Below are 16,878 nucleotides of genomic sequence, written 5' to 3' on the forward strand. Positions count from 1 at the left end.
CTCAATTTCATATCTCATCTCAAGGTATCCCTGAGCAGATGATCATCATCATCATCATCATTATCATCATCATCATCACCACCATCACCATCATCTATTTGGTAGCCTAGAGATATATATAGCACCCTCTCTAGTTATGATCGTAATTTGTTTTAACTGTTTTTAATGTTGTGTTTTATACTGTTGTGACCCGCTCTTGGACATCCTAGTGAAAAGTAGGTAATAAATCTAATAATAATGAGTAATAATAATATTGCTTACAAGGCTGCAGGCATTCACAATATAGAGTGATAAAAATCTGAATGGGGGAATGATGGGAGATACAAATATTGCCCCCCCCTTGTGACCTTACATAATTCTGTCTCTTCCTCTGTAAATTGTATATTGGCTCACTGGTTGAAAACCTAGAAACATGGAATTTGGTACTATTGGTACACTGATATCAGTCAACTCTATCTCTTTTCATCTTACCCTATTGTGAGGTCTCAATGCTTAGTCAGTAACTCCAGCCACAGTAAGGATGAAAGTGGGTGAACTAAACTGAAACTGAATATGAAAACCAGCCTTCCCCCACCTGAACTACAACTCCCATCAAATCTGACTATTGGCTATGCTGTCTGAGGCTTATGGGAGTTGTAGTCTAAAACAGTGGTTCCCAACCTTTATGAGCACGGGACCCACTTTATAAGCTGAAATTTGTTTGTGACCCCCTCCCCCCAGGGAGGCAGGCTGGCTGCCAGGAAGGAAGGGGGAAAGCAGCCTTTCTTTGCAGGCTTGCTTCTTTTTGCTTCACAAAAAGCCCTCTCCTCTCATTCTAAGTAAGGGCGTTGCCAGTAGCGGCAGTGCAAGGAGACAGGAATCAGTGATAGTAATCCCCTCTTCTTCCTGGTAGCTCCACCCTCAGCCTCCTTTGGTATCTGCCATGTATTTTATAGGCAGATGTCTGCCCTTAGTGCGCCTGAAAGACACTCTGGTGCTTCAGCAAAAGGCCCCCCCTCTTGTTTGGAGCAAGGGTGTCATCTGCAGAGGCAGTGGAAAGCAGACAGTGTAGGAGTGAAGACTTTTTTAAAAAAAGTAATACATAATTCATTTCTTTACTGTTCACGGCCCCCTCTGGATTACTTTGCGGGCCCCCTGGGGGTCCCAGCCCCCAGGTTGGGAACCACTGGTCTAAAACATCTGGACAGCACCAGGTTGGGGAAGGCGTGCAAAACTAAAAAAAGTGATCATTGAGATATCTTGTGACAGATATCCTGTGACAGGATATTATGTGCATGAGAGAGAGAAAGGGCGGAAGGGGGAAGAGAGGGCTGTCATAATTGACAGTTATTCTTCTTCTCTAGTCACTTGGGCAAACTATCCTGGGGGGCTATTAGATCTCTTGTTGCTTGCCTAGGTTCAAATAGCAGCCAGGAATCCTTTCTAACTACACCAATCTTCTCATTCATGTTTTCCATAAACTTGAGGATGTGTCTGGGTTACAATACAGGATAGTAGGGCAACTGCAGATAGGACTGCTGTGATGTATCCTTTGGTGAGCAGAAGGTTTTACTGGTAGAAGAAATGGTGCCTACTATCCTGACTAAGGTAGATTGGTTTATAGGAGCATATTTGGTCAGTGTGTCAGTGTCTGCCCTGGCTTCCTATTGTTTTCTGGGCACTCAAGATGCTAATCTTTACCCACAAAGCCCTAAATGGTTTGAGTTTAAGAAGCCTTAGCTACTTCTTTTGTGTTTGGCTGTAGTCTCCCTTACATCACACAATAGGATCACCTTGAGCAGCCCTAGAACAACAAGGGCAGGCAAAGAAGCATTCTTAATGGTGGCCCCAGCTCATGGACTCTCTTTCTCATTACAGTATCACCCAGGCACATTGCAGAGCTTTTATTTTTGGGGGGAGGGGGAGTTCAGAGGCCATGGTAAGGGATATCTTAGCATTTGATCTAAAAATGTGTGCATCTTTTGTGTATTAAATGTTTTATATAAAAACTGTTATATTGCTTTTATAAGGCTGTGACAAGTCCTCGGCATCAGTGGATACATTGGGATATAAATTTAAAACAAATACAGAAGCGCACCAAGCTACTAGATGTGTTTGCACAAAGTTCTTAATTTCAGCCTTTGTGTCCTTGATTCCACTACAGAACAAAGGTCCAAACAGTAAACATAACTTTGAGGTAAATGGCAAAGTTCCCACTGGTTCTAATGGGATGGGATTGCCTTCCACAAATTATAACAAGTGGGCCTCTATTATGACTAAGGCAGAAGGCTGCAAATTTAGTCAGTTTGTATCATCTGCAAGGATCCGATGGTGCTAATGAGCCAAAAGACCTTGATGCTTGTGACATCATGGATAAGAAAGTGGGGAAAGCTGCAGATGTCTGACCTTGCCTATCTTGTTTCTACTCTTTTGCTGCTGCAGTGAATAACATCTTCCCAAGGTTTCAAACACTAAAAATAAGAAAAGATCAACATTTAGAAGTCAAAATCCTCAAGGCATCATTTTGGTCAATTATGGCAGCACAATTTCTCCCCCCCACCTTCTTATTTAAATTAAAATTCAAAATTACATTGCTACAAGATACGTAAAATGCACAGTAAATAAGGTGCTTATTAATGCACTATAAACTCATTAATATATTCATAACTGATATATCAGTTTCTCAATAAACATACATCAATACTGATTAACACCAATCATACTACAAACACATTAGTATCAATCTATGTTGATACAAAAAATACTATAAAAACAGACTATGCCATTCATAAAAAGCTTTAGTCACTCCAAACTGAACACATAATAAAACACCATCTAACACCATCAGTTTCCAAATTACTTTATAGCAAGGATGTTAAAAATGCCTGGAGATGAAATGTGGAAAAAGAATGATAGCCATGAAATTATGGATAATACTTAACCAGCTCACAAGTTACTTTGGAAAGAATCAGACCATGTCGAGCCCCAACCCTCTTGTGAGGGCCTGGAGGGGGGGGATATGAGTTTCAGGCTTCTCAGCTGTCAGAGAGCGAGGATGGCCCAGGTGTTGTTGAGACTCCACAAGACCTTGAGCCAGAGCTTGGAAGTAACTAGGTACAAGTAACAAATTACTTGTAATTCATTACTTTTTTGAGTAACGAGTGGGTAATTCCTTTACGTTTTGATTGTAATAGAACTAGGAGTAATTTTACTACTTTTGTGGAGTAATTGTAACATTTCCAGAACTACTTTTGGGCATTACTTGGGAGGGGAGCAGAAGTCTTCTGCTCCTCTGATTTGTAGATGAAAATCATGTGCCTCAAACTGGGCTTCTGTGCAGTGTTGCTCTTTCCTCGTGCTCTGTGGATGGGTAGGAGGTGACGAGGGAGGAGGCAGAGAGTGAGACGGGGTGGAGTGAAGAAAACAACTATTTTAAAAAACGGACAGTGGTGGTGAAGAATGGAGTGGAGGGAAAAAGGATCCGGAGGTCAATAACATGGATAAAGGAGGAGAAGGAGGCAGCAGCAGAATGGAGATAAAGAACTGTGGAAGTGAAAGATGACAACATGTGTGTGCGTTTGCACTTGGCACACAAAGTGGCCTCCACCACCCTCTCTGGCTACTGTGCTGCATTTGCAGTATTTTAACTTTTTTGCATCTCAGGGGAAAATGTTCGCTTGAGTGAGTGTCCCTTAGTTGGTGGCAGGGCAGGGTCTGGGAGGTGGTTAAGTGAGAGAGATTATGCTGGCTGGCTGGGGGGGGTGCCCTTGGTTTAACGTGCAAAGATCTGAGTAGTGGCCTCAGCCTCCCCCCCCACCACCCTTACCAGCAGAGAGACCACCATTGCTATCTTATGAATAAAAATAATTATTTCTACTACCTCTGTATATGTTTGTTTATTTTTAATGTTATTTTAGGCTACTTAGATGTGCAGCAGCCAAGGCCAGCACCTTGTAGGCATTTTTTAAAGCAACTGAAATGTAATTGTAGTGATTACTTTGGAGGAAAAGTAAAGTAATCAGTTACTTTCAGAGCGATTGTAATTGTAACGGTAATTACTACTTTTTTAGGCCATGCAACTGTAACTGTAATTTATTACTTTTTAAAAGTAATCTTCCATGCTCTGCCTTGAGCAAGGGAGTAAGGAGGATTTCAGGCCAGTTCCCACGGCCGGCGCTGTCCCAGCTGGGGACAGCGTGCTGCCCCCAGACATGTCAGAGGAGCAGCTGGACGATGAGCCGGAGCGGGTGTTAACTCCCCCTTTACCCAGTGGCTCGCAGGATGAGTCCAACACGTTGCTGCCACCTGACCTCGAATCTCTGGCTAAGGAGCAGGTTCATTTGGACAAGGTGTTAGAAGCACGCCCCCCTTCACCACGCTCTCGACGCAGGGAGAAATGGACAGGCCAAAGTCAAGAATTGCGCAGGAGCCAGAGAGTATGCTCCAAGGCCCTGCTTATTTAAGCCTGACGTTTCTGGGTTGGAACTGCTGAGTCAACTTTCTTTCAATGTTGCAGAGTTAGGGAATTTTAGTGAGATAGCTTAGCGGTTTCTATGAAGCGCACTGCTTTTGATGTATCCATTACTTTAATAAAACACGATTTAATTACGCCCGCGTCTCCGTCTCATGGATCCCGCTCAGAACAGGATAGACCACCATTTTATACGGATAGTCATTTAAAATCTTACTGTATGGATAAACTATTCTCTTTGGTTTCCATCTAGGTAGTAAGCAAGTGTTTTAATGCTCAGATAGCACTGGATAATTTCCCAACAGAATAACAGTAGATTACAATGAATTGTTTTGCATGTAATGTGGCTAGGAAGCCCTTTTGATCCTTTCCAAGTTGCAAAATTATTCTAGGTTGTTGCTATTCCCCATGTGCTGGTGTCATCCATCTATACCGGCTCTAGCCCTCTTCTCCTCCATCTACTACAGCATCCCTGATGGCCTGTCTAATTCAATCTGGAAGGCTTGTTGTCATCTCAAATGCAATATGTCCAAAGACTCAACTGCAAATCTTTTCTGCTAGATCTTCATCTCTTTGATTATGCTTCACCTCCATTGGCAATGCCACAATCCACCCTGTTGACCAGGCACAGAGCCTTGGCTTTATTTTTATGTCCTCTCTCTTTCTCTTGTTTGATCCACATATCCTTTGTGTTACCTTGAAGGCCCCATTATTGGGGACAGGAAATGTGGGATATGAATATTTTCCTGAATTAATATTCAGTCTGTTGCCAAATCATTTTACTTATCCCTATACAATGTTGCAAATATCTGACCCTTCTTCTCTATGTACCCTCAGCCAAAACTGTGCTTCATCCTCTAGTTTCCTGTCTCCCATCTTGACCTTGCCTTTGGCATTGCTTTGTTACACCGTAGTATTTTCCAGTCTATCTAGAATGCTACATTCAAAACCACTCACCTGTGGTGAGTGCAGGTTTTTAAAGGTCTCTGTGCCCTTGTCCCACCATACCCTTATTTCTTGATCTATCCCTGCAGTGATCTTTGTTCAGTGACACCAACTACTGATGACAATGTTCTGTCTCCAGTGTCAGAGCAGAGGCTATATGCTGCTGAATACCAGTTGGTAGGATTCACAAGCAGGCATAGTACGGTTGCACTCAGATCCTGCTTGCAGGCTTCCCATAGGCATCTGGTTGGCCACTGTGAAACAGAATGCTGGACTAGATGGGCTTTTGGCCTGATCCAACCGACCTTTTCTTATGTTTAACTCCACTATTCTTGGCTGTCCCAAAGGTACCTGCTCTTTTAAATAACTCTGCCCCATTCTCCCTTGCTGACTTCTGTGCCTGGAAACTCCCTGCTCTGGAAACACCCATCTCTATATCTCCCTTCAAATTCCTTTTCCAAACCCACCTTTCCCATAAATTTTTTAAAGGCATTTATATACTATTTTTCTCATTGGACAAAGTGAATAAAAATAGCTTAAATATAACAAGCAAAACAACCTAAAACAATGCAAAACTGGAAGTTTGACAGCCAAATTCCAGGTGAATCACATATGTCGTTTTGCCACCCTTTCAGCAAATAGAGCAGGAGGAACACTCCCTTGGGAAAGCAAGCTGTCCCTTTAAGAGGGGTAATTTATGTTACTACAGACATCTGGTTTCAACTAATCTCAGCCAGTATAGCTAAAAGATACATAGGCTGGTTTAGAGCAGACATTTGTTAAACTAATTTAATCCAAAGACTCCTTTTAGTTTTTTCAGTCTGAGTGAAACATTATGCATGCTCTAATCTCAACAGGTAGTCTTGGGTCAGCTGTGGTGAATGTCCTACTCCTAGTGGCAAAGGTAGACAGGTTAGGGGCCTTAGCCCCCAAATATAAGCCGTGTAGGTGTGGATACAGGGAGAGGAGTATCTGAGAGCCAAACTACATGTGACATTTATCAAGGCTGCAATCCAATACACACTCACCTGGGAGTAAGTCCCATTGAACTCAATGGAGCTGAGTAGACTTGTATTGGATTGCAGCCTAATTTGCCCTTGAGTGCAAGGTTTTTCTTTCATAAATTGCCAGCATGGGACCTAATCCAGATTGGGCCCTGGCATGGGAGAGCAGGTGGCTTTAGCTCTTGACCCTTTCAAGAAAGATACACAGAGCAGGACTTCATTCACCAAGCATAAGTAGTGTGGAAGTGGATATAGGAAGAGGCATATCTGAGATGTGTGGTTTCCAGGCCATAAAGAGTTTAAGAACAGTGATGGGTAACCTGTGGCCCTCCAGATGTTGTTGGATTACAATTTCTAACATCCTTGGCTATTGGCCATGCTGGTTGGGGCTGATGGTAGTTGAAGTCCAACAACATCTGGAGTGCTACAGGTTTGCCATCCCTTCCTTAAAAGGTAAGTATACCTTGGACTGGTCCCAGAAGCAAGCAACGCAACCAGTGGAGCTGTTACTATGGAATCTGGAGAAAGTTAGAGGAGGGGAGGAAGACTACAGACATCCGTTGGTGTGAAACAGTAAAATATCAATGCCTAACTATTAGTGGGAACATGCAGGGCCTGTATAAGGATACCTGTATTGGTCTACAGACCCAAATACAGAATTATTTAGAATGATAGAAAACTATAACCAGAGCTCTATATTACAGAGAATAAATATAATTAAAAGTGAAAGTTTTATTCCAATTTCAAAATATTTTGATTCCAAGTTTAAAACAACCACCAAGTAACTTGCAAAAGGTAATTGATGACTTTATTTAGCAAGGGCAGAAAGCAGGGTATCTAAGACGTGAATAGAGAAATGCTGAATAAAGGAGGCCTAGGTATTCTAGACACAGGAAACTATTACAAGACAGGAATTCTAATATATTATTATTATTATTATTATTATTATCTTTATTTATACCCTGCCATTTTTCCAAAACTGGAACTCATGGCGGCTTCCAGATAAAAAATACATATAATTAAAAACATACAAAGTCTACATTAAAATAAGATTAAACTATTTCCAATATTAAAACCATACACACACATAGCTAAAAAAGTTCAAACTAGTTTAAAAATGATATAATAGACATTAGCAATGCAGCACCCTTCACGCCCTATCCTTAGCCTTCAATGCCAAAGGCTTGTTGGAATAGGAAGGTCTTTGCTTGTCGGCGGAAGGACTGCAAAGAGGGGGTCATTCTTACCTCCCTAGGAAGGGAATTCCAAAGCCTAGGGGCAGCCACCGAGAAGGCCCTCTCACGCGTCCCCACTAGTCGTACTTGAGAAGATGTGGGTATTGAGAGAAGGGCCTCTCCTGAGGATCTCAGGGCCCGGGCAGGCTCATACAGGGAGATATGGTCTGATAAATATAGTTAGTTCAATAGATGAATCCGTAAAAAAATATTATAGATCCATTAAAGGATATTTGGTTAAAACAGGCACACAAAATCTATTATTACAGATGCCTAGAAATATTAGGAAATATTTCTGTAGAGGGAACAGTTTTACAATCAACAATTGTCTAAAAATATTGGACAAGGATAAATAGAAGCTAGCCCAAAGAAAACACATAGAGTAGATTAATAGATAATGAAAGAATTAATTTAGAAGGTTGGCTAGTTAATTTTCAAATATAGAAAAACACATCAGGATAGAGACCAAAGTACATGTTATGAACAAGCAATGAGAAAAATGAAGAAAACAACAATTGAGCAGGGGGTTGGACTTGATGGCCTTATAAGCCCCTTCCAACTCTACTATTCTGTGGTTCTATTATTCTATGAATACTTAACAAATTCAATCTCATTTGAATAAATTGGAACAAAAACACAAATTAAGAAAGGAAAAAAGCTAATTTTATAGTGTTAATTAGCAAAAGTTTAGTCTGCATGAGTTTCAAAGTTGTATCAATTATTGAGAAAGGAATATAGTAAGGCAAAGTATACTTTTATGGAGAAATATATGGAAAAAGATACTTATATGAAAAAGTGGAATAGAGCCTTAAAAGAAGTGCCAAAAGAAATTTAGGACATTTTATTTAAGAAAGGATCAAACTTCTCAATAGAAATAAACTGCAAAGAGAACTGTATTAAAATGGCAATGCAATGATACTGAACACCTTGAAAAAGCAAAATAGCCAGAAAAGCAAGAGAAGCTATATGCTGGTTCTGCTAACAGGCTGCTAACAAGTAAAGGAAGATTTTCTCCATCTTTGATTTAAATGCCAGAAGGCCAAAGTTATTGGTCAATGATCATAACTATGATTAAATAAATATTCCAGGTAAATATAATTGTCAATCTATTACCATGCCTTTTACATTATGTGCTACAGGTGGTACAAATTTCAGACCCAGCTGTGGCATGTACACACCCTAGCTAGAAGATTATATGCCAGAACTTGGAAGCACATCAAGCACACAGATTAATTTGTGAACTATGAGAGCAGTCAGGAACAATGTTATGTTCTTCCAAAACCTCAAATGAAGCAGTAAATAAATGGAATCTAATAACACAATATATTAAGACTGTGTACACAACCAAGTGTTAATGCACATTGGGTTGCACAGACAGTTTTTCTGGGTGTGTTTTTATGTATGTTCATCCACACATGGGCACTTTTTAGGGCTGCCAGGTGTCTGGTTTTTGCCTGGAGACTTCAGTTTTTTTGGGTCCTCTCCAGGTGTCCAGGTGACTCATGTTAATCTCTGGACTCAGCTTTCATTTTAAAAAAACTAAGTTGCTAGGTGGTCTGTTCAAAAGATATAAACCAAAATGTCAGGGCCCTCCCATGGCAACTTCTGTTACTACCGGCTGCTCTAATCCCTGCCCATTCATGTTTTTAGCCAATAAGTGAAGTCAGGGTTGTGATTGACAAGATTTGTTGGCAATAGCTAAACTCACAGTTTCCTTTTCCTGCTTATCTCACATCAGGAATTCAGTAAATATATAGCTTTCAGCAGCATAAAAAGTACTTTGACCTGCCCTGGGAGTGAGTATCTGAGCATCTGGGTGCTTGCTGCTTGCTCCTTTGGGATGCTGTCTCTGAAGACAGCTGAAGCCCCTGGTAAGTGCTGCAAGGACTGGGACTCCCTGACTGACCCTGGCTCCAGAGAGAGGCTGCAGTTAATCTTGCAGCCTCTTGCATCAGCTGTTGGCTGGGTCAGGAGGCATAAAAGCCCAGCTGCCCTTGGGGTCCTTGGGAACAGCTGCAGCACTAGGGGACTGAAGAAGACCTGCCCTGGGAGTGAATATCTGAGCATCTGGGTGCTTGCTGCTCGCTCCTTTGGGGTGCTGTCTCTCAAGCCAGCTGAAGACCCTGGTAAGTGCTGCAAGGACTAGGACCCCCTGCCTGATCCTGGCTCCAGAGAGAGGCTGCAGTTAATCTCGCAGCCTCTTGCATCAGCTGCTGGCTGGATCAGGAGGCATAAAAGCCCAGCTGCCCTTGGGTGGTGGGTTTGCTGCCGGTGGGGTTGCCACCGAAGGGGTGACACCAAAGGGGCTTGACCCTTAGGGAGTCCCAAGGGTGAGGGCACTACCCCCCTTCTATTACCTTTCTTTTTTGTTTGTTTTAATTTTCTGTTAAACCAATCTAGAGGAGATTGGTGGTGGGGAGGGCGTGTGGTGCATTTGTAGTTCCTGCACAGGGGGAGAGCCTATGCAGTCAATTGAATGGTAGGAGAAAGTCGCCAGATGCCTTCAAAAGTGAGAGTCTGTAACTGGCAGAAGGCTGGCCCTCCCTGGGTGTGAGACAGGAGGGGGAGTAGATGGGCCCTGTGTGAAAAAGTTTGAATGGGTATGACTGTTCCCAATTCTCGCAGAGGCCTTCTGGGATAATTGGCTCCGGCAGGCTTTGTTGGTGGGTTTGTGTTGGGTCCATATCAGCTGTTTAGGAGGAGTCTTAGTATGGAGGAACATGGGTAATGCCACCCCAATTTCAGTGATCATGGGTAGATGGAAACTACCATAGAAGACGAAGGCAAGGCTATCTGCGCCTTGTTCCTTGCTGCCGTTCCTCTCATGGATGGGTTCTGTGTTGCTCATCTGCTGTGCCCACTGGCCTGTGTGTGTTGTTGTTTAACGCCAGATCGGTACACAATAAGACCACTCTCATCCATGATTTGATTGTGGATGAAGGTACCGATTTGGTGTGCATTACTGAGACCTGGGTGGGTGAGCTGGGAGGAGTTGATCTGACCCAGCTTTGCCCACCTGGATACTCAGTGCAACACCAGCACAGGCTACAGGGATGGTGGGGTTGCTGTGGTCTACAGAACTTCCATCTCTATCAACAGGAAACCACTCTGTCTTGGAGCTGGCTGTGAAGGCCTGCACCTGGTCTTGGGCCGTGGAGACAGTAAACTAGGGTTGCTGCTGGTGTACCATCCACCCTGCTGCCCAGCAGCTTCTCTGACTGAGCTGGCGGAGGCTGTCTCGGCTGTGGTGTTGGAGGAGCCCAGAAAGATAGTGTTGGGTGACTTAAGTGTCCATGCTGAGGCTGCCTCTAGTGTTCCGGCTCAGGACTTCATGGCCTCCATGACGACCATGGGGTTGTCTCAAGTTGTCACTGGCCTGACACATAGGGCAGGACACACCCTCAACTTGGTTTTTGCTCCAGATGGAGGAAGGGGTGGTCTGGAGATAGGGTGGTGGATGTCACCCCATTGTCATGGTCAGATCACTTCCTGGTGAAGTTCAGACTTATGGCTCCGATCCTTCCCTGCAGGGATGGTGGACAGATTAAGATGGTCTGCCCCCGAAGCCTAATGGAATCCACTGGATTCCTGAATGCCCTGGGGGAGTTCCCAGTAGACAGAGCAGGTGACCCTGTTGAAGCCCTGGTCACATTGTGGAACAGTGAGGAGTGTCGGGTTCTTGACATGGTTGCCCCCGAGCACCCTCTCTGGCATTGTGGAGCCCGGTCTGCACCTTGGTACACCAGTGAGCTAAGGGCAATGAAACAGGCTGGATGACGGCTAGAGTGCAAGTGGCAAAAGACGTGCTGTGAGGCTGATCAAGCACAAGTAAAACATAACTGTGCCTACTGTGTGGCGGTGAGGGTGGCGAAGAAGGCCCACTTCTCTGCCTCCATCGCATTCTCAAGTAGCCGTCCGGTGGAGATTTTCTGTATTGTCAGGAGTCTGTTGACATCAACTTCAGGAAATGGAGTTTTAGACCCTTCGGAGGCCCACTGTGAATTGTTTGCTAGGCACTTTCAGGGTAAAGTTGCTCGCCTCCATAGCAATCTTGATGCCCCCTCCACATCTACTGTAGTCCCCAATGAGGTGTCCAGCAAAGTTTGCTGCAACTTCTTGGGAACGGTTTCAGCTGATGCGGCCTGATAAATGGACAAGGTGCTTGCGATGATGTGGCCAGCAGCATGTCCTCTCGACCCTTGCCCTTCTTGGCTTATTAAAGCTTGCCGAGAGGGTTTGACCGAGTGGATCCAGAGTGTGGTCAACGCATCATTGCGGGAGGGAGTGGTTCCGGGCGCCTTGAAGGAGGTGGTGATCCGACCACTCCTGAAAAAGCCCACCCTGGACTCATTAATTTATGACAACTACTGACCGGTTGCAAATACCCCCTTTTTAAGGAAGGTGATTGAGAGGGTTGTGGCGCAGCAATTGCAAGTACTCTTGAATGAAACAGATTATCTTGATCCATCTCAGTCTAGGTTCAGGCCTGGTTATGGGACTGAATCGGCCTTGGTCACCCTGATGGATGACCTTTATTGGAAGAAGTACAGGGGGAGTGCACCCCTGTTATTCTTACTTGATCTTTCAACAGCTTTTGATACCATTGACCATGGTATCCTTCTGGGCCAACTTGGTGAGATGGGTATTGGAGGAACTGTTTTACAGTGGTTCTGATCCTATCTCCAAGGTCGCTCTCAGATAATAGCATTGGGTGACTGTCTTTTGGCCCCTTGGCAGTTGTGCTGTGGGGTGCCTCAAGGTACCATCTTGTCCCCCATGCTGTTTAACATCTATATGAAGCCCTTGGGAGCAGTCATCAGGAGATTTGGGGCAAGGTGTCAGCAGCATGTTGACGACACCCAGCTCTATTTCTCTGTAACATCTGAATCACCCTGGACCGGTGCTTGGACTCAGTGGTGGGCTGGATGAGGGCCAATAAACTGAGTCTGAATCCTAGCAAGATGGAGGCGCTGTGGGTTGGTGGTTCCCGAGTTCGGATAATTTGGATGGGGTTGAACTCCCTCTGAAAGAGCAAGTCCGTAGTCTAGGGGTGCTCCTGGATCCATCTTTGTCACTAGAGGCCCAGGTGACCTCTGTGGCTAGGAGTGCCTTTTACCAGCTTTGGCTAATAAGACAGCTGCAGCCGTTTCTGGACCGGGATAGCTTGACCACTGTTGTCCACGAACTGGTAACCTCTAGGCTGGATTACTGTAATGCGCTCTATGTGGGGCTGCCCTTGAGGTTGGTCCGGAAGCTGCAGCTGGTGCAAAATGCAGCAGCGAGACTGCTCACTGGGGCAGGGTATTGCCAACATGTCACCCTGCTGCTGAAAGAACTGCACTGGCTGCCCATTTGCTACCAGGCCAAGTTCAAGGTTCTAGTTCTGGTGTACAAAGCCCTATACAGCTCGGGACTAGGATACATGAAAGACCGTCTTACCCCTTATATACCCAGTTGATCACTGAGCTCTGTAGGTGAGGGCCTCCTGCAGATACCATCTTATTAGGAGGTCCGTTCTGCACATCATAGGAAATGGACCTTTAGTGTGGCGGCACCTACCCTGTGGAATTCCCTCCCCTTAAATATTAGGCAGACACAATCTCTGCTATCTTTTCGGCACCTTTTGAAGACTTTCCTCTTCCAACAAGCCTTTTAAGTTGAGACCTATCCCAGTCTGTGTCTGTGTTAGAATTACTTTTAATATGCCTTTTAATATCTTTAACCCTTTTTAAAAGATGTTTTTAATGTTTTTAACGTTGTTTTGTTTTAATGTATTTTAAGGTCTTTTTATGATGTTTTAAAGTGTTTTTAGTGTTTCTGTTTGCCGCCCTGGGCTACTGCAGGAAGGAAGGAAAGGGTATAAATAAAATAATAAAACAAATAAATACATACATACATAGGATTGCACTACAACAGATCACAGCAGGATCTTGGTAGGCATAAAAGTGTACATGCAGGGTTTTTTAATTACTTGCACAAATGGCATATTATACATTTCATGCTGCAGTGTTATACTTTCCTAATTAAGGAGTCGAGCAAGTTTAAATTTTAGTGGAAGAGGGCAGTTTATTTGTCTTATTCATAACCTGTTTTGAAAACCTTCCCAATATGAAGCTTTTCTGGGAGTTTACATGGGAGGTAACCCCACTGAATTTAGTAGGACTTACTTTTGAGTAGATGTGGTTAGGATAGTGCTGAAAATCAATGGGACTTTTGAGTGAACATTGAAAAGGATTGTTGTAAATCTTTCTCTCCCCTTCCAGTCCATTTTTTTAAGCAGTTAGGCAGGGCTTACTTAGGTGTCACTACTTTTATTTGACAGGAAACTAATATATTTTTTTAATGTTCTGCAATGGCCAATTGATGTTGACAATAAACTATTATATGGGGTGTATGTATTTTTACATCTCCAGTGTTTGTGTTTATATGGAGTCTTTCCAACAACCCTATGGGGTAGAGTTGGAAACCAAGGCAGCTCACAAGAAATAAAACCATTTAAAACCCAATAACCATAAAACACATATAAAACTGTTGCAAAACAGCTTAACGTGGCATGATTCTGAATTTTGGACTGGGTGAGTGAAATTCCTTATCATTGAATTGCAGTCCTGTGCATGCTTCCCTGTCTGAGTAAGCCCCATTGAATACATTGGGACTTGCTTCTGAGTAAGCATACACAGGATTGCACCTTGGAGTGGTCATGGTCCCCCTCTGTTGTTGTCACCCTGAGCAGCAGATTAGGCTCAGAGATGGTGCATAGTCCATGGTCACACAGTAAACTTTGTACCTTATTTACATTTTAAAATTTAATTAAAATGATCTATATGCAGGCAAAATTCATGAAGTAATGGAGATCCACATAACACATTTAAAGCATCATCAACCCACATATAAAGCATATGACTTCCCCCAGTGATTTCTGGGAAGTGTAGTTTCACCCTCACAGTTATCGTTCCCACAACCCTTAACAAACTACAGTTCCCAGGATTCTGTGGTGAGATTTATGTGCTTTAAATGTATTATGTAGATCTGCCCTAGTATGCTATGCACTCATTAGTGAATTGAAAAGAACAATTTTAAAATATACTTTTTAAAACAGGGCTGTAGCTCAGTGGTAGGGCACAAGCTTTGCATGCAAAAGTCCAAATTTCAATCTCTGGAAGAGACTATTTTCTGGAATCCTGGAGAGCCAATGCTAGTGCATGTTATCAGTACTGAGCTAGATGGTACCAAATGGCCTCAGTATAAAAGAGGAAAGAGACCCAAGGGCCACAGTGACTCAGAAATTTATTTATATTTATATAAATATAAATATATATATACAACATTTATATACTGCTTTAATACTCAAAGCAGTTTATAGAAGGAATTAAAACAATAGACAGATATTTAAAAACATTCAAAATAATAAAACCAACACTAAGTTAAAAACAGAAAAAAACATAATCACTTCCACATGCCTGGGTAGGCTTAGCAGGTGCCAAAATGAGTACACTGAAGGCGTCTGCCTAATGGAAATAGACAGGGAGTTCCAAAGTGAAGCTACTGCCACACTAAAGGATTGATTTCTTACATGAGCAGAACATATACTATGTGGAACCCGTAACATGGAAAGCACACCTTGAACTTGGCCTGGTAGCCAACTAGCAACCAGTGCAGATTTCAGAGCAGAGGTATTATGTGCTGATAGGATCTCACTTATGTCAGCGATCGTGCTGCAGCATTCTGCACTAACTGCAGCCCTGGGGTCAGGTTGTGTTGCATGGGGATTTCTGTGACCTTGGCTGATTGGCTGACAGGATTTTTTTACAACTGACTGGTTATGGGATGGTGAGTTTTCTGTCTTACTCATAGGATTCTTGTTGTGGTTGGTATGGTATTACATTTAGGAAATCATCACTGTCTTTTGTTTTCTTTTTCTATCTGCATTTCATTTACCTCTGACCTTACTCCCTTATATCCACAGAAGCAACAACATTGGTTCCATGTGGTCAGCTCAACCCCCTTAAACCCACTGATGATGCACCTTGTTATTTGCATGGTGGTTTGTTTCTTGCCCAATAGTGGTAAAAGAGAATTCACATACTGGGAAGGGTGGCTTCAATTGCTGTTGTTCCCAATCTACTGCCTGTGAAGGTAGACAAAACCATGTGTATTTTTTCTCTCTGTCAATTATTACTCACTGGAATTGGGTTGGCTATCAAAGTGAGTTTATAGCAGCCCACAGAGTAGGCAGGAAACAGTAGATAATCTTCTTAATTCTTAATCTGTCTCTGCAGTGATGGGTCAAATCTGTAAAGAAGTTTGGAGCAGCCACGTTAAAAGGTTGGCAGGGCATTCCAGGCAGGGGGTTGCCAATCCTGCTTTCATATGGATATAATTGCAGAGGATCGCTAGTCAGGACTTACCAACAGCACAATCCTAACAATATCTACCAAGAAATAAGTCCTGTTGAGTTCTATGGGACTTAGTCCCTTAAAGCTGTTTAGAGCTGCAGCCTTCAGGGGCATCCATCTTTACTCCTGAGTGCTCCCATCTAACATCTCCACAACACAAGACTTTCTTCCTACAACAGCCTTCTGATGACTGGCCTGGCCTGAGGGCACTTCAGCCCTTTTTCCAGAAGCAAGTAGACTAGATTAAATGTTCCTTGGCCAGGATCTCTAAGCAGGTGAGAAGGAATGATCCCATCACTTCAGCTGGACCTGGAAACACCCTCATGTAGCTTTGTATCTTCATTTCCAATCAGAGAATTTTTTTTGTTTGAGTGATATGCTCCAAGCAACTGTGGTTGATGCTTAATGACATCACTAGGGCCCACCCCTATGACATCATTAGGATCCACCCCTGAAATCTCAGAGTTTGGGATGCTTCTGACCTGGCAACCCTAGCACTTTAACTCTGTCTTAGTGTTTCCTGTCCACACTAGTGGGCAGTGCTTGATCGGACATATTCGCACTGTGTGTTGTTGTACCCTCCCCTCAGTGAGCACTTCCCTGCCCTCCTGAGTTCTGGAAACCTGAGGTCCATTTTGGACATGTATGAAGATATTTGTTTACCTGTGTGTAAAGGTAGGGTTCTTTACTTTATTTTGAGATACAAGTTTTCCAATATACCAAACTTGCACAAACTGTTGATTAAAACATTTAAAAATGTGTGTGTGTTGTGCCTGGCTCCACCATTTTTCCTGAGGCCCAGAAAGCTGAGGTCCATTGTGTGCATGTATGCAAGTATTTATTTAGCA

General features: G+C 43.2%; 1 long non-coding RNA gene across 1 annotated transcript in view; it reads left to right on the plus strand.

The window, feature by feature from the left end:
- Positions 1-9,652: 9,652 nt before the first annotated feature.
- LOC133370780 (uncharacterized) overlaps positions 9,653-16,878 on the plus strand; it is a 27,533-nt gene continuing 20,307 nt past the window's right edge. Inside the window, exon 1 of the long non-coding RNA XR_009759202.1 lies at positions 9,653-9,760. This is a non-coding gene — a long non-coding RNA (uncharacterized LOC133370780). The remainder of the gene's footprint in view (positions 9,761-16,878) is intronic.

The sequence above is a fragment of the Rhineura floridana genome, chromosome 1 (genome assembly GCF_030035675.1).
Source record: "Rhineura floridana isolate rRhiFlo1 chromosome 1, rRhiFlo1.hap2, whole genome shotgun sequence".
NCBI classification, from domain to species: domain Eukaryota; kingdom Metazoa; phylum Chordata; class Lepidosauria; order Squamata; family Rhineuridae; genus Rhineura; species Rhineura floridana.